The sequence below is a fragment of the Haemorhous mexicanus genome, chromosome 4 (assembly GCF_027477595.1).
Source record: "Haemorhous mexicanus isolate bHaeMex1 chromosome 4, bHaeMex1.pri, whole genome shotgun sequence".
Classification (NCBI taxonomy): domain Eukaryota; kingdom Metazoa; phylum Chordata; class Aves; order Passeriformes; family Fringillidae; genus Haemorhous; species Haemorhous mexicanus.
The window spans coordinates 53,722,357-53,746,078 of record NC_082344.1 but is presented as its reverse complement, the minus strand read 5'-3'; the positions used below and the strand labels follow the sequence as shown (position 1 = coordinate 53,746,078).

The following is a 23,722-nucleotide window of genomic DNA, read 5'->3' as shown; positions in this document are numbered from 1 at the left end:
ATGACATCAGAATGCCTATACAAGCCAGAAAAATGTTACAGTCATAACTCAGTTGAAAAGATGGTCTCAGAAAATTCTATTCTATTTCCTAATAAAGGAAACTGCAACATTTTTGTTTCTTGTTTTAAAAAATCTCAGGTTCTAGTAGGTTTTCCACAATAGTGGAAGGCATTTTCAATATTGTGTAGTTTAAATAGAACTGGTTCTCTTTCTCAGGTTTGTAAACACTTATTTTGACTCAAATACACAAGTGGTTTAATACTGCAGGGCAAATTCAGATGAAGTTGAGGAGACAGAATGTAATTTTTAAGATGAAATACTATTAAATACATTATTTATCTGACTTTCAGTAATTAGTGATAACAGCTGTTGCAAAAGTCCTCCCTGTTATTGCATGAAAGAAAACTTTTTTTCTCAAGTTCCTTTATATTTGGTAGCCTTTCAACTTGTTTTGGTGCCTTTGTTTCAATCCCTTCACCACATTCTCTGTGAGTTTTATGACCACACATTTGTAGCTATTTATTAAGAATATTTGTGCTTGTAAATGGATCTGGAAAGTTTCAAAAACTGTTTGCTAATACTGCATGATAGAGGTGGTTGTGTGAGATAAGGGATGAAGGACAGTCACTGGGTGGAAGTAAGCCCATGTCTTTCTCTCATTGAGGAAAAATGTATGAGGGGTGTTACACATCTTTTGAATAGAATGTGTCCTCATGATTATAGATGGACCTTCAAAGATGTACAGAGCTTTACCTCTTATAATCTATTACTTTAATGGCCAAATTTGTGCAGTATGGGAAGGGGAAGGAGAAGTATAAATTGCAAACTCACTCTGTCCTTAAGGAAAGTGTTATTTGTTCCACAGAGCAAAGACTAAGGGCATGTAGAACTGTTATCCCATGCTGGGGGTCAGGTAAGGTGTCTATATAAAAAATATTGCCAGCTCTGCTTAGTAATAATGCTGATGAAGCACTGTGCTGCAACCTATCTGAATCATTGGGCATTATAATTAAGCTTTCCAGTCCTTCCTTCTGTTCATTCAGTGTTTTTCCTTCTTAAATTTCTTTTCCAAAGCTGCACCCAAACGGTGGGGCTAATACAATTCTTACAATGCTACAGAATACATTGTGAGGACAGAACACAGGGACAACTCTGGTATTTCCACAGCAATTTTGCAAATGCATGTCAGATGAAAGAAGTTCCTTATTTATTTATTTTTAAGCCTCTTTGGCAAGGATTTCTAGGTCTTAGCATTAACAACTATTTTGCCAGATGTCAGTAAAGATTATGCATTCTTGAAATTCTCAGTAATTGTCACTGATATCTGTGCAGTCGGCTTTGAACTTCCAACTTGGACCTTAAGAGTGGACTTGTAGTAGCAGGAAGGTAGCTTGGGAAATACTAAAGAGTATTTCTGTTCACAGCTGCTCCAGAAGTCCTCTTGAAGGTGTGCATGTCTCTGTTGGGTCTACTTCAAACTGGATGATTCAGTGTTTTCATATGACACTTCGTACCAAGTATGGTATGAAGTTTAATTTCTCAGCTTTGACTCTCATACAGCTCTCTTGCTTTGGAAAGTAAGCTTAAAGTATGGGTAGGGCTACCAGCATTTAGTTGGGAAAGGTATTGACTGAAAAATAACATTGGCAAACCTCTCTCTTCAGTTGAATGGTCTGTATTGTAGACTATCAAAAGATCAGACATGAAACCACTTTGGAAAAAGAGTGTGCATGTCTCCTGACAGTCTGCCCCTAGCTAACAATAAGACAGCTTGGCAGGAAGCAGAAGCCCTAAGAAGCTGAAACATGCTGTCCACAAAGGCCCAAATCAGCCAACTATGTAAAATGCTGCAGCCTTCTTTAGGATCTTTAAACATGATCATGTGACCTATGGTAGTATGAGTGTCCATGCAAGCAGAGGAGACAGCCTACTAAGTGATTTCAGAACTCTGACACTTGAATAGCTTGAGGATTCCTGATGAAGATCTTCTTATGGAAGATGACCTCCATATTTTATCCTTGTTTGATCTACACTTGACCTTAAAAAAAAAGTCTTGAACATTAGTCTAGACATAGTACAGTTTTTAGCAGTCTCCAGTTTTTTAGAGTCCTTCTTTCTGTTGTCAAAATCCAGACATTCATTCAGCTTTCTCGTTAGACAATCATATTTTAATACTCAAACGGAACATAAATATACCAGATTTCTTTCACTCTGTCTCCCCAACAACTCTACACTGGCTCTGTTATTGGACATCTGGACCCAGTTTCCCTCTGTGACAGTCAAGTCCTTCTGAAAATTCTGTGTATGCCAGAGACTGAGATTCTCAAAAGGATAAACAAAGACTATGTTGTCAAATTCTATGACTGCCTCTTTCATTTCTTCTCTTTCCATTTTCTTAAGAATACTGAAAAGCTAGACTGATGTAAGTGCATGTTTCTGATGTACTTAAGTTAAGGTCTTTAGCCTCCGAAGAATTCAGATGGTTGCTAAAAGTATACTGGACCCTTATGGAAGTCATGCCTGAAGCTGTGTCCGGGAAATATTGTGTGTTGAATCTTCTATTTCATAAAGCTGGTTCCTCTGTGCATCATGGGAGAAGAGCAAAGCCAGAGCATTGTGCTCTCTGACTGTCAGCTCGCCAGTTCTTATGCAAAAAAATATGGTTTTTCATATGATGAAACTGTTGGCTGGAAGCTGCAGCTCATATCCCTGATCATTGTTTTTGAGTCTTCTGACACTGGGGCTGGACAAGCTGACACCTCTGAACAAGCCGAGGTGTTCTGTCAGACCCACTACTCCTGAATAATTAAGAATGGATTTTGGGTTGATGACAGATTTGGCAGCTGCAGCTGTGAAGTGATCACATTTAAAATTGTCGGTGAAAAGGAAGTTAATAATGGAACCAACTGGACTTCAGGAGAGCAGACTTCAGCTTGCTCAGGAAGATGGTGGCAGAGATCCTGTAAGAGGCTGATCTGGAGGAGAATGACACAGAAAAACTGGCCTAACCTTTGTCTCCAGGAAGATTATGGCAGAAACAGATAATCTTGGAAGCTGTTTGAGGATATATGAAGGTCAAGGAGATGATTAGAAATAGTCAGCTTGAAGTTTCACAGGTAAATTTTGGCTGACTAACTTGCTTGCCTTATGTGGTGACATATCTGGCTCAGTGGCTGAGGGCAGTGCAGAATGCTCTTCTCCTTGATTTTTGATGTTGTCTCCAATAGTGTTCTTTTAATCCAGTTAGAAAGCAATGGAGTGAAGTGTGCTGGAGAGGTGGAGAGCAGATTGGACAGAAAGACCACTGCCTAGTAACTGTTAAGTTCAGTGGGTGGCCATTTACTACTGGTGTTCTTCAGCAGATGCATATTGTGACCAAGGCTGGTCCTTCCGTTCTTTGTGTCTTTCTGCAGGCATCTGCCTAGATTTATGGCTGTGTAGCTTTCTGTCAGGGAGTTTGCAGGCTTCCTGGCTGACACATCAGCATCCATCCAGCTACATACAACTATAATTAACACTGGTTCATCTGAGATCCCATACTTACTCTTCTTCCATTACTACTGTTGGCAGCCACCTAGCTTTCTTTACATGTGCCCATGCTAGTGCTTTGAATTTTGCTTTCTGATCCACTGTACATCTTGCAGGTGTCTTTTGCTTTGCAGTGGCCTTATATTACATTTTAGTCCTTCTACACAGTGACAGGACCTAGTATGTTTTGTTGAGATAATTTTGGTTGTTTGGTATGATTTATAAAGTTGCTTTGTTTAAATGCAGAGGAAGATGTACATAATGCATCTGATTGTTTGCGCCATGCTACACAGAAAGCCATCCTGACTCACTTCTGTCATTGACTTTACGTAGTTATCATTAGCTGGGCTTGTATGGGTTCACAGCTACTGTACACATCTTGGTTCTGTTAGGGACACCTATTTTGTGAGGCAGAAAGGGATGACAAGAAAGACCATGAAGACCAGAACACAGTTTCTCTGGTTCCTGTCCACAAGCATCCTTTGAGCCTTTAATTGAGAATTATGTGGATGAAGATAACAATTGCCCATAATTGTCCATTAGGTATCTAATAAAACTCCAGAAAAAAAGGAAATGGGAAGAGAATGCATTCCTTTAACGAAGGATTATTGCTTCCTCATGGAAAAACCGAAATGAAACAAAATACCTCTCCTTAATTCTTGGTTTAGGGCTAATATTTTTTTGGATCCTGTTTTAGTCAGGACTGCAACAGAGTCATGAGAAGTCATACATGTGCAAAAGTGGGAAGTATTTCTCTGCTGAATATGTGTCTTAAGAGGCATAAATGCCAGAACTCAGGCTGGATTCCGTGCTTAGACTCCTTTGATGCCTGACATTTAAAACTATTATTGGTTCCATATCAGGTGAGCTGTGATGGCCGGTAATGGTTTTCATTGCGAATCAAAAGAAATCTTTCTGTTCTGTGCAAACCTCTGTTTATCCAGCTGTTGCACGTGTTGGATGATGACTAGTGCAAAAGAATGAACTAGTGAAAGATGCAAGGTTTTCTTAGCAGTCTTCAAACAGCAGAGCATTCAGTGTGTCAGCTTCAGAATCTGAGAGATGAGGCCAAGAGTCCTTGCGTGAGCTGGATTGTGGAGCTTTGCAGCAAAGACTTTCGATTGTCCAGCTGCATTGGCCTGCTTGGTCAGGAACTTTTTAATCTATTCAATCATCTTAATTTAAAAAAGAGGCTGTGATTCTCCATTCCTCTCTACTGTGAAGAAGCACCAAAACATGTGGAACCAGAGGGAGTGTGGTGCCTACTGTAGCCTGTTTTGATAAAACAGGTTACACTTTAATGTGTAAACTGATCCACAACTGATCAGTTAGTGATTTCATATGCAACTCATCCACAGCGATGTCATATACTGATTTTTGTTTGTTAAAAAATGGGACATAAAATGCATTGAAGGTATGTCAGCTTCGTCAGCTGTTCTACTGCCATTTGCCTGAAGTACAGCTTTTTTTTATGTGACTAGTAAAGCGTTTGAGGTTCATTATTTATGCACACCATTTCTTTTACCTGAAGCCTAAAATCAACTTTTAGAGTTGCCAGTAGCAGAATTTGTCTGAACCACCTGTTCTAAGAAACATAGATGTCTAAGATCTGGCAATCCAGCCTGTGTTTGCACATCATCTTTCAAGGAACACTTTTGTCCTTCATGAAGCAAAACTGCTGCAGAATTGAGGATTTCTTTGGTAGCTCATATTTACTTTTCTAAATATCTAAACTACCTGTTCTAGACATGGGCTGTCCACTTGGCATTTCAGAGCAACTGTAGCAAATGTGTGCTTATTTTAGACATTTTTTTCTTAGAATTACAAGCACTTCATACAGAAATAATTTGGGAGGCTTTGTGTTTGTATGTTGGAGTTGCTCTCAAAGGACTTACAAAGAATTAACCATTTGCCTAATTTAGCTTGCAGGTTTTAGGGCTTAATGAATTTCTTGCAGTTGTTAGGGCTTATCGAATACTTCAGATTTCTGTGTGCAAATTCTGCCATGGTTCAAACAAGATCTACCAATATTAACTTCTAATGATCATTCTAATATGGGTGTTACATTCATAAGAGGTCTTTAAATTTATGTTTAATATTTCTACATAACTTGCATTGCAGTAGTTAAAAACAATAGAGTGAATTGAAGATAAGCACTTAAAAGATGGTATTAGTATTTAGTCTACCTCTCTGGTCTTACTTCTAAGATGCAGCATAAATTGTGGTCTTTACCTACAGAATCAGGCTCTCTTTTTTTCAGCAGTCTTTTTTTCTTTCAATGTATAAAATGCATAGAGATAGGGCGGCTGGTCAGTATTGATCTTCATTTGGTGTGCACATTCACTCCAGGATTATTGCATAGTGTCTAAACCTGTTGCTGTAAACAGCTTTGTTAATTTATTGTTTTAAGTTTTTATCCTTGTCTTTTTATTATATTTCAGTACCCCTGAGCAGTTATGTGAGTTCAGATAGGAGAAAAATAGCTGCTTGCCTTGTATTGGTCCTATTCTTATCTTATCTAACCTGTTAGACCTTCCTCTGAAGTAGAGTTGACTGTACTTCACAACCTAAAGCACAACTGTATCTTCATTCACTTCTGAATTTCAGACTTGAGAAGCTACCAACAAAAACCAGTGTGTTGCAGTTCAGAGCTTGCAGAGGCACACAGAAGAGCACTACACAAATTCATGGGTCTACAGTAGTTGTGAGAGGAAACTTGCTGTATATGGATGTGGCCAGAATCTTGGCTGCTGTCAGCTCTGGGATAGTTTTTGTGATGAGACCTCATTATGCAAGACTAGAGAGGATAAAAAACTCAACATATATTTTAAACATATAGCAATGACTGCATCTACAACTATGCCTATTCCTGTGTCAGTGTTGTCCTTTGACTTAAAACTCTTCTGGTTCCATTGTTAAACAGTCATGTAGCTCCACAGTCTCCAAACAGGAGATTCAATGAGTTAAGAGTGGAAACAATTTCTCTGGGTGAGCTAGCAGTTAGCCCTGCCTTAGGAATCTTTTGATAAAGAATGAAAAAAAAAAAGAGAAAAGAACCAGAACTCATGAACGTATGTATAATTATTTCAATATAATGTATTCCATGTAGGAAGAGGTGCTGTCTTGGCCCCAGGCTCACTGGAGAATTTTTAACAGGGATTGTAATGGGAAACCAGAAATAGGCCATCCCTGAATTATAACTGAAAATATACTGCTATTAAAGACTTCATGTATATGTAAAAAATTGATTACATACCAATTTCCAATTCTGAATATAGTTTTCATTTTTTTTCTGAAATGATATTTCAAGGTCATTTGCTTTTCAGTTTATCTTGCTTGTGGATACCAACCCCTTCATTTCCTGACTCTTCATACGGCAACACTTTTCAGCAGCCAGTGAACTGGCTTTTGAATTGTTCGGAGGTGAAGTTGTGTGTGTCTTTTATGTTTACTTGTAATCAGCATGAATTGTAAAGAACAGTATTTATTGCCTTGCAGCTGTGGTTTTGCTTATTAATAGGCTGGTGTTCATATGTGTGGTTGACAATTTGTTTCCCTAGTAGGCAGGCTGCTTCCTGAGGTGATGATCCAATTTACTTTTAGTGCGGGTGAGAAAGACCTGTCTGAAGCTCTGTCCAGGGAAGCTGTGTGGAAGACTTGCTTCTTAAGAGGTTAATGAGCTGGAATTTCACAAATATTGCAAAATAATATACTCTATGCATTCTTTGTAAATCTTCTCATTGATGACAAAAAATTTTTGTTTGGTGTGCTAGAATGGTCCATAAACTAAACAAACCATGTTCTTTTAATTGGATGGAGAGTAACAGTGCTAATTGGAGAAAACTGAATGAAGTATTGGTGCTACATGCCAAATGACAGATTTTATACAGGAAGTATACCTTGTCCTTTATATGCATCAACAGAGTGGTAGTGTAAACATATGATACAAAATGAAGCTGATAATACTCAGAATCAATTCCATTATTTTACTGAGACTACTAGTTTTAGATGACATCCTTACCTGAGATATGTTTAGTGTTTATTTTGCCAGCTAAAGCAGGTAGACAATTGTCTTTGCCTGAGAGAATGATGTAACTGAGAGTGTGATGAGAAGGTTGGTGTTTCTTCTGCATTCCTCCAGCAGAACTGCCTGAATGCAGAAGAAAAGAGCAACACATTCCTCCCTCCACCCACAGTCTGTTTGGTGAAGGGAAGAGTTAGTCATTATTAAAAGGGCATCCACTTAGTGTGGAGTATCACAGATTCTTGAGATCAAGACACTAGTCTTTCTTGTGTTGTCAAGAGCAGCTTGCATTTGCTAGTAAGTTGCTATTAGGGATGATTAATTTCATAAATAAGGAAGCTCAGAAGGCTGAAAACACAGACACACAGAGCACAGCTTTAGTCTTTTTATACTGCTGCTGCTGATTCCTAGGTAAACATCTCTGCATCCTGGTGAAATCCTCTAATCCTTTTAGTGTTGCTCTGTAGTGTGAAAAGTAGGCTGAAGGTGCCAGAGTACATTTTACAACACTGCCTTCTAAATGAAACACTTTGGAGAATCTGGGATGTGCCTAGCCAGGCTGAGATACTGCTGGACAATTTGAAATTTAGAAATCTTTTGTACTGCCCCTCAAGTAACAGAACAAAAACATGCTGGTGACATACTAATTGTGTAAAATTGTTTGCAAAATATGCAGTCTAACCTGATGGTTTGACAAGAGGGTGAAAAGATATTTCTTTTGGGCTTGGCATTGGAAAGTTCTCTGTGACTTTCATGGTCTGCAGCTGAATGCTCGGTGGGCCTCTGTTAAGGAGCCCTGTCTGTTTTATCAGACAGCCACTTTCACGAATTTGGGAAAGTTAGCACTAAATGAATGGGAGTGAAGTAAAAGCTGGTTTGGCTTCAGGTCATATTTAGGGTATCATAACTAAGTGAAACAATATTGGTGAGGAAAAAATTAAATACAAAGTTTTGAATGCATTGCTTGAGATGGATAGAATAGGACTGAGAACACTTGAATGAACATAAATTATTTTAACTTCAAGACAGAGGAATTAGTTATCTATTTGGATGAAAAAAATTATAATATTTTCTCAAATGTAGGAAATGAAAATGTAGATACTTGTCTTTATGTGCTTGGATTTTGTCTGACATGGAATAAACGGAATGCAATTAGCAAACATTTTCTGAAGGGTGAGTAAAAGAGAAAAGTGCATCGGTTTGTTTGTTTAGGTTGTTGGGGTTTTTTTAATAATCAACTTTGGACCAAGGTTGTCATGTGAAAAACATGGATCTCTGATGTATTTGACTGCTAAACAGGAACTCTTACATTTTCTCTTGTACTGCATGGAACAATTCTGCTCTGTTACTGTTCTTTCCCTGGGACAAATAGCAGGTCCTCCTGATATACATGGTAAACACTTCCTATCTCCCAAAGCTAATTATAATTGCTTTAGTAAATTGCCAGTTATGAGCTTGAATAGAGGGGTAAAGCAGCCACCAGAACTTTTTGCAGAGTTCATTGGTCATCAAAGAAATTGAGGGAGAAATAAGAATTGCATGAGATACAAAAAGAGCAACTTGGCCTTTTTTTTCCTCCCCATATTTTTATTTGTCTCTTGCAATTAAACTGGCAGAGTACATTCAGCTGTAAGAACTGTTCTCCCTTACCACCAGAGTTTGCAGTGCAAGGTTTTTATGCCTCCAGTTGGAAACACAGACTAGCTAAACTCAGCTTCTAAAGGTGTGTAAGGGATAGGCAGAAAGGGACAGCAACATGTATATAGCTCAGTTTTTAAAATCTGCTTTCAGAAGGACCATTTTAGATGACATTTCTGAACAAGTAAGTTTTAAACTCCAGTTAACTCCAGTCCAGATTTTTTGGGGAAAGCACCCCCACACTCCCGTGTGTGGTTCTGGATGGCTGCTCCCGTGTCAGGGCATGGCAGGGCTGGCTGGAGAAGGGGCAGGGGAGCTTCTCTGGGCACGCAGGTGCAGAGGCACGTCCTTGGGCTGGTGGGAAAGCAGGAGCTGCTGCACGGCTCCAGCACTCCCATGACAACTCTTCATGTCAGCCTACCACTTGCACTGGAGTTCCTGTGCTTTCATTAGATGTGGGGCCTGGAGATGGGTCTTGTCCTTTTGCCTACAGACCCTGGCCTGTGTACTGTGTGATGTGGATGATGTTTCTTTCCTAGGCTGGATCAAGTGCCTTTTACTGTTCTTGTCTTTCTGGCAGCTTAAAGCAGGCTCTTCCAGGCTCTCAAGGCTGCTTTTATTCATTGACCAACAACTGACCATCAGGAAGTTGTAAGCAGTCCTGGTGTGTCTGTGGTGAACCTGTGCCCACATTTTGGGGTCTCTGCTGTTTCCCTGCTGGTAACCAGCCCAACAGGGCTCTGTCAGGGCAGCATGAGGCACAGTCAGCATCAGGCATGCGGCCTCTTTACTACTGATGGCAGCATGATTATCAGGTACCATGATGAAATTCAAGGGTGTGCTAGTCCTCTGGACCTCCTAAATTTTCATAGCATACTGTTTGGGGGTTTTTTGGTTGTTGGTTTAGGTGTTGATTAGTTGGTGTTATGTTTTTGGGATTTTTCTTAAACCCGTTAAGTCCTGTGTTATGCAAATGGACTTCCACAGATGATGCATTCTGCTGTATCACACATTCATTTGTAGCATTTCTAAGCTCAAGGAGGTTTGGGGGTGTTTTTTCTTGCTGTAGTTGAAATGTGTGGGTATTGATCCGGTGGCTTAGTGGCCTTGGCATTTTGCTGGTAGCTGTCTGTGTCTAACACTTGGTTTAAATGGCTGCTACTTTCTAATTCACACGTCTAGCAGACAAAATTATTTATTACATAACAGTATTTTTGTTATTAAAAAAGCTCATTTAGTTCAGTGTGAAATTTTCAAGTGGAATAGAAGCCAATTCTTAGCAGGGTCAGTAATAAATCCATATCTAATGCTGATACAGAAAGAGGCTGCTTATTGGCTTCCATGTCGTTGAACAAGCAAGGACTCATGGGCTTCAGTGGTCTGTGCTTGGTCTCCTTCAAAGACAGAGTGAAGTGATTTCAGGCTATTCTGCATCAGTATAACTGCTTGTGTGAGGTTTTTAGGTTGATAGAAGAAAGCATCAATATATGTCAGAGCTAATTCCCTGAGAGTATGGAAGCTTAGAGCAGAATTACAGAAAAAGTTGCTAACTTATTTCTTTACATTTTGAATTGTTATTTTTGGAGTACTTTTCTTTGGATTTACTAAGGGAAGAATGACCCTGCTGTTGAGGGGTGTTCTTGGCAGTGGTTAATGTAAAAATATTTGAATATTTTTGAATTTGATTTTAAACAAACTTCAAATATTTTGAATTTGTGATGTTTGATTTAACTTTGAGACAGAAATTAGGCATCTAAGGGCCTTTCCAAACACAAGGGATTTTTTCCAGTAGAGCCCCTAAATGACACAAGTGGCCATCTGGGAATAATGCAAGACAAAGCAATATTGTCATGATAGTGTCGGAGGAAACACTTATATTAATGTTCTTTTTAACTCCTTGGAAGAGCATTTACTTCAAAAGGTAATGTGCAGATTGCCATTACATCTCTTGGTTCCAGCTAAATGCATTTTGTGTCACAGTTTAACCAGAATATTCTCTGTATTCAGACACACTAGGGTAAATAAAATGCTGTAATCAGCTGTGACTTGATCTAAGAATCTACTGAATTGAATTCTGTATAGTTTTCTGAAAAACTGAAAAGTGCTATTGCAGAAGGTGAGAATTATTCTGAGAGGAGAGAGGAAGAAAAATGTGAGGGTATAAAGCTGGTTACTGGTGTCCCTGATTTGATAAGCAGAGAAAAGCTCATCTCCAGAGAGAATAACTGAGCTGGCAAATGCAAATTGTGTTTAATGAGATCTGTTTCATGCTCTTTACATTCCTGTTTTTTAGCTGCACAACTAGTAATAGCCTCAGGAGCTGAGAGTAGTTAGTTTTGAATAATAGATTCATTTCTTAAAACAAAATAATCACTGTATCCTATGTAGGGGAAGAAATTTTAACTTTTAACCGTAGAGAAAGCTTTCTATTTGTTTCTGTAGTTTTAGGGAACTTTCAAATAAATACTCAATTTTCAGAAGTGGCTTATTTTTAATTAATAACACATTTGAGGAGATTTAGCATTTGTTTTTATTAGAACTATTAGTCCAAGGTTCCTACATTCCTTTCTTTGTGTAGTCTCACAGATTTGAACAGGTTTTTTGTTGTCAAGAGTGCCTCCATCTCTAATATGTAAGTGCTTATACCTGCAAATTGGGTGGCCTGATTTGTCCAAAGTGGCTGTACTACTTGACAGACTGGTCCAGAAAAAGAATTAGATTTTAAAAGCTGATGAGAGGTGCGTTGTTTTGTTAAACAACATGCTGATTAAATGGCTAACCTCAAATATATTTAAAATAAAAAAAGACCCACAAAGATGTCCCCATGCAAAGAGAGAGATTGAAAATCCTGACCAAGAGGCTGGGTTTGTGTAATGCAGTAGATATGTTGAGATTTTTGTCTAACCAAGCAGCTTGTGGCCGAGGTGCAAACTGGACCTGGATACCTGAGTCTCAGGCATCGTAACTCCAGGGGAACTTGTTTTGGCTGTAATGTTTGCTCTCCTTCAGCTGAGTCCCACTTTTCTCTAGGATTCCTTAACAACCTCACACTCAGGCTGGGAGAGGCTGCAAAGTTCCTTTCAGCGTTTGGTGGTGGCATTGGGAAGGGGAGCGCTGGCAGGAGCTGATGGGGGTGGGAGCTGGCGTGGCAGGGGCTCAGTCAGGCCTCCAGCAGTGCTCTGGGTGGTGCTGGGCTGGTCCAGCAGTGGCTGAGGAAGCTGCTGGAATGTGGGTTTGGGCTTAGATTGTAACGGGGAGTTGCATTTCCTGCCTTCTGGATCAGAAAACTGTTTTTATCTCATCCCTTGGTCACATGAGCAACAAGGAGGATGACCTCTCCAGAGCAGGCGTATACTTGTGTGGCTCTGTGCAGCTCAGAAGTTGCAAAGCTGGATGTTTCTAAACTTTCAGTTTTAGAAGAGAGTTCATTTTTTGCCCTCTGTCTCAATAGCAAAAGGACTGAATTTTGAGCCCTATGGGAAATGTGGCAAATGTTTTAATTGCAGGAAGCCATGTTTTGATCTGAATTACATAGATATATGTGTTTAACAAGCCTGACCTTTGGCTGAGTTTTGTTTCTGGGCTTTTTTCTGAAGAAGAGTTAGATATTTAAAACCCATTACCTCCTTTTAAAAAATAAATTAAACTCTTACAGAGAATTTTGAGATGAAGCTCTGGCATCTGTTCATTGAATCAAATGAATATTAAAAAATTCCTAGCTAAACCACAAATAGTTACATGTGAAATACTAGAAAGAAAAGCAGCTTAAATGTTTCCAAACACATTTTTAAAATTTAAGTTTGTTTTTATTTTGCAGCTTCCTTCAAAAATCTTCACTACAGGTTATGTTCAAAACCAGTTCTTCAGACTTTATAAATTTGCTGCTTGGCTTTTAATGATTTAGTGAATATAAAAATAGAATTAAACGGTCTTAATTTACTTAACACAGCTTAGATGTGGCAACCACTGATACTGGTGAGACTGAAGTTTCTGGTTGGAGTCAGCTGCCCTCTGTGGTACATCAGGGCCTGTTTAGTCACACACAGTTTGTTTGTCAGCAGCGTAACCTCGGGGCTTCACTAACACGAACAGATACTCTGCAGACAAAAATCTTGGGAGGGGCTGGCAAACCATCACCCTTTCGATTTCCACTTCCTCTCCTTTCTCACACTCTCAGCCTTCCTGCTGGGAGACTCTGCCAATATTTCTCAGCTCTCTCCTCCTCTCTGGGGTTTCAGTCAGCCTAAGATCTGGCAGGTTTATTGCTGATGTTTCTTTTTCCCGAGCTAATTGCAAACAGCCTCATTAATATCTTGTTTGGTGATTATGTCAAATTGCTGGGTTTTTTTAAATTCTGAAAGGTACTGGTTCAGAGTCCTTTTTTAGGAGCTGATCTCCCAGTATTACGGTGACTTTGAGCAAAGATTCAGGTTGTGTTTCGTTCCTGAGAATCTGGAAATAGTTCTGACTTCTAAAGTATGGGAAAAAATTATTTTAGTGGTATTTGTTTATTCTAATTCTGCAGTCAGCACACACCTTGTTTTGTTTACTAACCAACTTCTGAGGACTGCAGATGTTGTTTGTTTTGATTGTGAGACATGTAAGTGTTGGTCCCTGGGAGACTGCTCTGTGAATTTGCAAACTGATAAAACCTGTTAAGTGTGTTAGCTATGGAGATCATCTTGTCTGCTAAATTGTTAGCTGTATTTAATTGATGAATGAATGCAAATCAACAATATGAATACTTAAAAGCCTTTTATATACATAGATATAAAAGTAATTGTTGATAGTCTTTTGTGCATAAGACCATCAAGAAGTTGTGCAAGATCTAACAATGACTTGGAGAAAAACAGCTGTTTATAATAAAGTGGATATAATCAGGAAAACCTTTGTTTCCCTTTTCCCATCTGGCCACTTCTGTTACTACAAGGGGAAGGAACAAAGGGGTTTGTTTATTTTAGGGCATTTGAAAGAAGCAGCAAGTCTCAGCCTTCTTGCCCTGCGTGGGAGTTATTAGCTGCAGAGCTAGCACCTTGTCTAACCCTGATACAGAAATGGTCTGCAAATAGCTGAACTGGCCAAGGCACAGTTAGCTCCCTGTTGAGAACTGAATAGCTTAGTTTTCACTAATCTTAATAGAAGTTGGGATAGTTGTTATTACCTTGGGATCAAATACCACATGCCTAACTCAAAATTAACAAGTAACCAGAATGGAACCTCGAGGGATATTTACCTAGACATTAGATTTCTCTCCTGAGTGGAAATGCTTCTTTTCTATTCTTAGCATAGAAAACTGGAAAACTAGAGGGAATGCATTTGTGACTATAATAGCAAGAGTGAAATGACTGAAAACGGTACATGACTGGCAAAGCAAATCAGAGCTGTTTGAAGAGGGTCATGGCAATGTTGGTAAAGAGATCATGAGTTAGCATTAGGAAGAGATTGAAACAAGCTTTGTATTTTCAGTTTTGGTTTTATCTCCTCCACACAGTGTTGAGACAGCTCATCTAAATGCATCAGTTTGGATTTCTGGTCTTTCTGTTTATGGGGATTTTTTTTTTCTCTTTATTCACATGGAGTTTATTTCATAGGGAGAAATCACAAGATTAATGGGTGCTGCATGATCATGTGGGTCACTAACTTTTGCTGGACAAGTCTGGACTTTGCTTTTTATCTTAGTAAGCACCTCTGCACAGCTTTGCAAAGGTTATCTTGCAAAGTGTAGCAAAAGACACAAATGGCAGGTTTGTGTATCTAGGTGTAGTGGCCTGCTTCTACATACAAAGTCTGCAAAAGACATCACTGTCTGTTGATGATGTAGCAAGGGAGAGTATATTTGTTATTTAATTTGCCTGTCTGGTTTTACAGAGCCATTCAATCTTCCCCTGCTATCTGAAGCACAAAAAACCTGCTAAAATGAGAAAAAACAAGATCATTTAATCTGATGCTTGTCTCTAGAGAATCCTGCTTCAGTTGTTCTAATAAGTGGCCAAAATGGGTCTTGTTGAATGGAATTAGGCTGGAGAGGGAGTGGGACCAAATGGCATAACTGAATCATAGAGAGAATGTGCTTTTGTTCAGACCTAGGTAGAGGGATGCTGAACAGAGTTCAAAACCTGGCTTCAAATGTCTCAATGTTCATTTGAATTTGCTGTCTGGTTTAAATTGTAAACTCTGCTATGTAAAGACAAAGTTTTAAAGCGGCATATCTGGTTTTAACCCAGTAACCAAAGACCACAATGTAATTTAACTTTTATTAGTCTTGGAAAAAATTTGAATGCTTGCTGGCTTGTGGTTTGGATGTGAAACATACAAAAATAGTATTATTTTTTCTGATGTCGAATCTGTTTTTTTCGTATTAGTAGACATCTGATTTTGTTCCATTATATAATGATTCTTCAGACAGGCAGTAAGATCCAATTATCTCTTGAGACATAGTTTATTTAACTTGATAATTTTGTACTAATGCAAATGCCTTTGCATTATGTGGCGTCAGCTCATCAAGATAAAAATGAAATCACTTGAATAAGTGATGGGAGGCCTTTTCTTATGCTGCTAGAGTTTGTATGAATGTGGGATTTCTAACTCTTGGAGACAGCAGCTGTGCTTTTCTGTAGGAGTTAACTTGCATCAAACAGACTTAATGTGTAGCTCCTAATGCATAAAGTACTTTCTGTCTGCAACTTAATTTTTATCCTCATGGGTCTTCTCTTATTTTTGCTCAAGTCAAAACTTTAAGAAACTGGAGAAATTCATCAGACTTCATCTGAAAATGAAATGTACAAAAGTTATGGGATGCAATACTATGCAATTAAGGCATCGAGCACTGGTTGCGCTTCTCTTCCTTCTGCTCCCTTGCCTCTCATCCTCCAAGTGTTGAGGCAGCAGGAAAATTAACTTTCTTTCTTTTAACATAAAAATATCCTGTTTTATTGCTGAGTGGTAAAAATCAGTGGTGTTTTGAAAGGGAGAGAATGGTAGTAGGTAGAATGTAGTATAAACAAGTATCATTTCAAGCCAATTGGGAGAAATTTTCTAATAGTTTTTTGAAATGTGGAGTCAGAGTGCAGAGTATGCAAAACACTACAAAAGTAGCAGACTTAAAATTGTTCAGCCAACTTTGCAGAGATGGTAAAAACAGATGGTTGGAGAGTGTGCTGATAGCGTGCTGTTTTGGCTAAAATGAGACAGCTCATACTCAGATACCTGGTGCCTCTCATCATGTGCAGAACCAGCAATGGTGGGCTTGATACCAGAAGAAAAATTAGCTTTAAAACATGTTAAATAATGTGGTGGTCGCAAATGTCTCAGTAGATCAGTCTTGGCAAAATAAGACTGAGTTTCCAGCAGCCTCTCCAACTCCATATAAACCTTTTCATAGTCTGCTGAGCCCCTAGTCAGGGAGCGAAAAATAAGCAAACAGTCAGAAACTGGATTGACTGCTAAGGTGAAACTGTCCAAATATCAGGGAGGTGTCAGTGATGCTTTCATAGCAAATAAACCTGTGTCAGTTTCTTTTTTGTGTTTTTCCTTTTCTTTTTCCCCCTCTCATGGGAAGTCTTAAACACTTGCCCTTAATTCCAGATGACAGGTTGTTATCAAACAGCTGTTCCTGGTAGCTTGCTGTAGGTGACTGCTTCTTCCAGCCTAAGCTGGGCAATATTTAGCATGAGAAGTTTAGAATTTGCACCTAATAAAGTTAGCTGATTGCAAGAGACACTTTTAATTTTAGCCAGAGAAAGAAGCTTTGGGTTCTTCATGAGCTTTCCCTTTTAAAACATCACAGGGGTTATTTCAGGTTTTAATATGGCTTTGGTGCACTTGCAGGCAGACAGGATTGAAAAACTGTTTTAGTATGTGAACTCAACAACAAAGCTCCTGCTGTCATGGAGATATGTTGTCACCTTAAAAAACAACAGGAGAGAAATACAATTCCTGTAAATGAATGCCGTCTCAAAAGACTGTTGTGGTTGATGCACAGAATATCTGGATTATTTAAATAAATTGTAGGGTTTGTTTGATTCCCCCCCCCCCCTTATTTGTGTATAATTTTGCTTGTAGATTAGGCAGGTATTCTTGTTCTGACAGTTTTGGTTCATTTTCCAATTTGTATGACAGCAGTATTTGTCCATGGTTGCACATACAATATTACTGATGAATGCTACATAACATTGTCAGCACTATATGGTTTTAAAAAGGAACAGAGAAAGCTGATGATATTTCTTTGCCTTTATTTTAATCTATTTGAATGATATGTGAAATTTGAAAACAACCTATTTAGGGAAGTAACTTAAAGAAGATATTTCCCTTTTTTATATATTCATATCATTAATTAATGATGAGTTTCAAGATCTATGGATTTTTAAAATTTCAAATTAGGAGGTTGCTGAGTGTACATGAGTGTAAGGAGGTACATGGAAAACCAATGTGCTGATAAAGGACTTCCTCTCATTTTGACATCTGAAAACTGTAAATTAACTAATACTTAGAAGTGCTTTGCAATCCAACCCTGATGATATTTAAATATTCTTTTCAACGTTAATTCCTGCTAGTGTTTCATGTTTAATGCGACATTTGAGTTGCCCTCTTGACTTGAGTGGGATACTCTGTATTGGTAAGAAAGAGTGAAAATGTCCTTGGGACAGGTCTAATTCTGTCAGGAAATTGGCCGACTGAAAAGATTTCTTGGAATTGTAGAAATGTAGCAAACATGTAGCAAATGTTTTGAAACTTGCAGTTCTTCTTGTTTAGATTGGAAATGTTAAGCATATTTTTAATAGTCTCCTTTTCTAGTATTAAAGCATTATGGTGAAATAATTGCATTCCTTTCAAACCATTTTAGACCCTACATGATATCCACTATGAGTAAAAATAAAAGTAACAGTAGTTAAAATAATTGTCGGGGGTTTTTTTCCTCTTCAGGAATTTATTTTCTACAAGGCTAAATTGTTACATTTTACAGAAGGCAAATTTCTTTTATTGCTCTGCGTATATTTGAACAAGATGCTTAACCTAATTGTTCCTAGTATTTGTTTCAGCCAACAATAAACAGGGCCGAGAATGAGCACCAGTGCAGCTCATTGATCTGATAATGAGAGGTGCTCATTCTGTGTCTTGCTTCCTGGTCAGGTCTATCGTGTCTTCAGAGCTGGTGCTTCTGGAACTGTCAGTGCTGGTGTGTTGCATAATGGATGAGCCTGAACTGATGGAGGCAGCAGGTGCTCCAGTAATAGAAAAGAGCAGTGTTTATTATTGTTGTCTGCATCATCAATCCTTCTCCCTTTCTCCCTCCACTTTCAGTGTCCTCCGAACAAAGGCTCCCTATATCTGCAGCAGCAGGGGAGAAAAGAGCAACAACTTACCCTGTGTAACATTGCTGGGTTTTGTCTCAGGGGCAACCTTGTAAATAGGTCTTGATTTGATGCTCAGGATCTGTGAATGGATGTTTGTCATTGCAGGGGACAACAGTATTGGTTTGTGAATTCCATTTAGCAGAAAAATCTTACTGCTTACTGATATTTGTTAGCTGCCCTATTCCAGCTAAATCAGATGAATGAAAAATGGCTTTCAATCTAGTACTCATAATGCACTGCAAGATCCCTAGCTCCTGTGGGAGCAGTCTGTTGAAAGACAGGTCTAAACATTCTTTAATTGGGGAAAGCTGTACTTTTTGGGAGAAGGAGGAGGAGGACAGAGAAATAAATAGAGGTTCTTAGTTCTGCTTAAGATGCTGACGACTCTTGGAAGTGTCTTTTCAGGAGTAAGCTGTGGTTTAAAATCTTACAGAAGTACTTCCTTGTCAAATCTACCAACATCTCATGTCCGTATGCTCTAAGACATCAGCTGATTCTAGATAGTCTGCAGTGTTTCTCTTGTCTAGAGCATTAATGGCAGTCACTATTCCCTTTTGCAGGGCTATTGCCTGTCTTTCAGGATCTGGGTCAAAGGAGCCATGGAGAAGAGTTGGGGAGAACAGAAAACCATTTTTTTCCAGTAGAGGCTGCAGTGGGATTTCTATCTGCGTGTAATATCATCATAATTTAGAGAGAAATAGTTGTTCTGTTTCACCATACCTTCCTATTTAGTTTCTGGTGGTTTTATTAACTTATGGCAGCATTCTTTTTGTGGCTATGTTATGTTTTAATACCAGCTGGCAACCCCACAGCTGCTTACTCACTCCTCCCCTCCAGGAAGAACAGGGGAAGAGAATTGGAAAGGTACATGTGAGAAAATCCATGGGCTGAGATAAGAATAGCTTAATAATAGAAATAAAATAATCCTACATTGTAATGAGTAGGAATATAACAAAGAGTGATAAATGAAACCCAAAAAAGGCAAGTTTTGCAATAAAAACCTATTTCTCACCCACAACCTGCCAATGCCCAGCCAGTCCCCCAGCAGCAGCTTCCCCAGCAAGTTCCCTCTGCTTCTGTTGCTGCACATGATCCATATGGTATGGGATATCCCCTGGGTCAATTGGGATCATCTGTCCTGACTGTGTGCCCTCCTAAATTCTTGTGAGTCTAGTTTTATCCATGCTTGATAGCCAAATGTTTTTTAAAAACTGGCTTAGCTGGGAAAGCATTCAGAGTGGGAATGCTTTTCCTTAACTCTGTCTCTACAGAGGCAGGGACAAAGTAGATCTACTTCCAAAGAGTTATTAATAAAGGTCTCAAAAGTATATGACTGAATTAAGGTTAACCTCCTTTCTGCAGGAAAGTGGATCATTTTTTTTCAGTCTCTGATTTTTGAAATGCACTGTTTTTCCTGTTTAGAATCACCCGCTGGTAGTTCTGCAGTTTGTTTGCAAGTGACTGCAAAATCATGGCACACAGCCCTGTTCCTGCTGCAGAATGTGCCAAGGGAGGACCCAGAGTACAGAAGAAACATCCAAGAAGCTCAGATATTGTTCTCAAAAGTGTTGTGGTTTACCTCTTTCCCTTTTACTTGAAAGGAACAAAGTTTTGCAGAGTTGTATTGATAGCAGATAGAATTACACCTTTCAGCAGTTTGTATGACACGTCTCTATTCCCCATGGACAGTTTCCTGCTTTGCTTGCTCTGGGCTTCCAGGCTTACTGTCTGGAAAATCAAGTTTTAAATGCCTTGCTGAGCTATACTTCTATATATATAGATATATATGTATTTAAATTGCGCAGACTGTAAATGGGACACTTTACATGTGGACTTGCCTTGAAACAACTGGATGGTATTAAATTTAAAAGCTTCAAGGTAGACTGGTGCCTACTGATGCTCATCATTGGCATTTCAGAGGCTTCACTGAGACCTAAGACATTGAGTATCATCTTTAAATGGATGGTTAAATTTATTAATGTTTTGCTCAAGCGAACACTTAATTTCTTCAGAAAGGGAAGCTGGTGTCTCCTACCAGACATTTTTCACTGCAAAATCTCAGTAACAGTGCTGAGCTTTGGTAGTCTCTCTGACAGTGGTTAATGACAGGCTGAAGTGCTTCTAGTGCTGGGCCCCTCTAACTTAGAGCATCTTGTATGTTTGTATTCCTGTCTCTGTGCAGCTTTAAATGTGTGCAGTTTAAAAATTGTCTGCCAAGATGCACATTCCTGGCAGAAAGCAACACACTGGCGTCAAAAACGGCTTGTCCAAGAAGTAGTGCAGTGGTCTTGTAAAATATAAATGCAGTGATTGATGTAAAATAGGTTAAAGCAGTGTAAAGTGGGGATTAGCAAATCTAGATACTGCAGTGATCCTATCATCTCCTACAGAGCTGTTGATCTCTTCATTGCTCTGAGGGTGAGACAAGATGTTGAGCTCAACAAGGAGTCTGCTGCCTGTGTCGTGTTTTGCTCTGCCTCTGCAGCTGTAACTGACAGAGCTTTAAAGACTTCTGATTCAGGACTGCCTAAACTTTCTAAAGATGGAGGAGAGAAAATAGAGGGTTTTATTAGCAGATGCTTCAGTTTCAACATATAGATGATAAAGCATAGCATAAATCTTGGAGGAGCAGTTTTTCAAGAGCATGAGAAACCTTTTCTAGACCTAGAAAAAGGAGTCAAAGGATAAAAAATTGTCTGTTTTAATTCTTTGCTCTTTTAGATATGGCCAGAAAACCAATTTCCTGTTCTGCTGGAAAGTTGCTAATGTAATCAACCTGAGACAAAGGAAAAAAATTCTCCTGTCCTTTGCTAAAAAACATCTTTGATTTGGTGATAAAGTGTGAGGCAAATAGGTTATTGGTGGGAGAGCTACTCTGTGTTCAGGAGCCAGAGTTTGAGTAATCTCCCTCCATCAGTATTAATTCCAGCTTCAAGAAGAATTAGTTAGGGAAAAAAATAAGAGCTGAATCAACAGTTTCTGCTTTTGAGACTAGTTCCCTGTATACATTTTTCTTTCTGTATGTAACTGAAGAGGTACAATAAAAGGCAGTGTGAATGCTTGTCTGTCCATGGAAAGCCCCAGGGAATCATACAAAAAGCAAATTCATGATAACTTTAATTAGCCTTTCATTTGTCAGTGAGCAGACTGCTTATTTAGCCTGGTTGGGTAAGAAAGTAAGACCTTGGGAAAGGGTGTTCATGATGGTAATTACAAGGCATCTGCTCCTCTCCCCCTCAAAGGTGCAGCAGCTGCCATTGTGTACTGGTGCACCCCAAAGCAGGGTAGGTTGAGTAAGGCCAGACTCTCCAGACAGACAGGACTAGATTAAATGAGGGCCTTGGACTGAGGAGGTGCATGCTTGTCTTCTGGTCTCTTGTACCTGTTGACTTCACATCATATGTGCTCCTCTGATCACTGCTCCTCTGACCATCTGCATGGAGTCTTGTTTTTACAGAAAGCAGCAAACAGCTAGAGAATGTATTGTTATGGTAAGATGCACCTTCCACCAAATACAAGTTATTTTCCTGAAATAGTGCTTAATCTTCCTTCTCTCCAATCAAGGAGTAGGATGAACACTTTACTGGTAAATCTGTGGCAAAAACCTACAATTCTCCCCTTCTTTAATTCCCATTAAAAAACAAAGAAAGGGATGATGGATTCCTATGAGGGATTACTTTTTTTTAAAAAAATTTTTTTTAGCAATTAAAAGAACCCTAAATTTAACAATTGATTAAAAACACCCTAGGGTGGTCTGTCTTATCTGTCATCTAGTACCTAATTTCAATAACACTGGAAATAAGAGTCTGGTTACCCATAAAACAACAATGCCATGCCAATCTACTGCCTGTCAGATACAAATTAGATGTAACAGATGACCTGATGCTAGGTGAAGCTTTCAGGGCATGTACTGCAGCCAAGAGAAATCTGACAGAAGTAGCTTTTAAGTTCCCTTCCTGCTCTTTGCTGTCTTTCTTCACAAAATGTTCAACCCTTTCTGCCCCACCCCACCCCAAAGGGAAGGCTGCAATATCTGGCAATGCACCTGGAAATGTATACAAACAGCATTAGGGAGGAGAGATGAAAAGGAAGCTGATTTTACTCTATCATTAAATTTTAACACTCCCTAGCAGCTTGCCAACCAAACAGGATTATACTACCAGATGTCCTGGCAGAAATGCACACGGCTCTGTAAGATCATAAATCCAAGCAATGTATGGCAGCCCTGCATGTTTAATACTACTGTTAGCAATGCAGAATTTCAGTGTGGAAAGCTCTGGTGGTGAGCAGGATTTAGCAAAAACAAAATCTTCCCAGACTTAGCTTTAAAGCCTTAGGTAGGGTAATACCTGCTGCTGCTGGTGGTATGTACTACTCTTTCAGTATTTCTTTTGTCGTGTCTCCTATAAAGCACTAACCGAGCCAGTTTAGTCTACACTTTAAATATAGGTGTCCATTCATAGCATCATGTCCTCATTAATCTGTGCAAAGGATCAGAAAAAAACCCCAGCTGTTATGGTTTTTCCAGTTGCTGCTCCCTCCATGGAAAACAAAAAGCAGTGACTAGCATCCCTAAGTAAATAAATTATTCCTTTAGTGAGGACTTAGAATTGGGCCCACCAAAGGGGCGTGTGTTTGTGTCAGTGGATATGGTTTTTCCATTCTATATGTTGACTAAACTGTCAGCTGACCTAATCAGCAGTGTGGCAGAAGGGAATTTAAAGCAAATGGGGGAGACTATGCTATTTTGTTCTATTGCTGCTAGGAAAAGTGAAGTTTATATGAAGTATTAAAAGAGTGACTCAGCTTTTTGTCTCATCAAAGAATAATACGAGGATGAGTAGTCAGAGGAAAAGAGCAAAAGGGACTTCTATACAGGTAGTTAACTTTGCAAATTGCAGTTAAACTTAAGTGATCAGGAAGTGGAAGACCTAAAAATAATATTAAGTGCTTTCTTTGCAGATTAATCTTGCTACCCATGTGTGAAATCTCCCCTCATTCTCCCATATATTCTTTAAATTTTCAAGTTCTGTATCACAGAATTTCAGGTGATTTATTGCTGGCCACATTAGTCATTCTGAGCTCATGCTGCTTTTGTCCCTGAGGGTAGAATTACACACTAGAGATATTTGTTTGCTCTTTTACTGATTTCAGTAGTAAATTACCTCAATACTTACTG

The 23,722-nt window shown here is 39.0% G+C and overlaps 1 protein-coding gene across 3 annotated transcripts in view; it reads left to right on the top strand.

The window, feature by feature from the left end:
- Nucleotides 1-23,722, top strand: part of LIMCH1 (LIM and calponin homology domains 1) — a 174,412-nt gene that overhangs the window by 35,069 nt on the left and 115,621 nt on the right. The gene's annotated exons all lie outside the window — the stretch shown is intronic.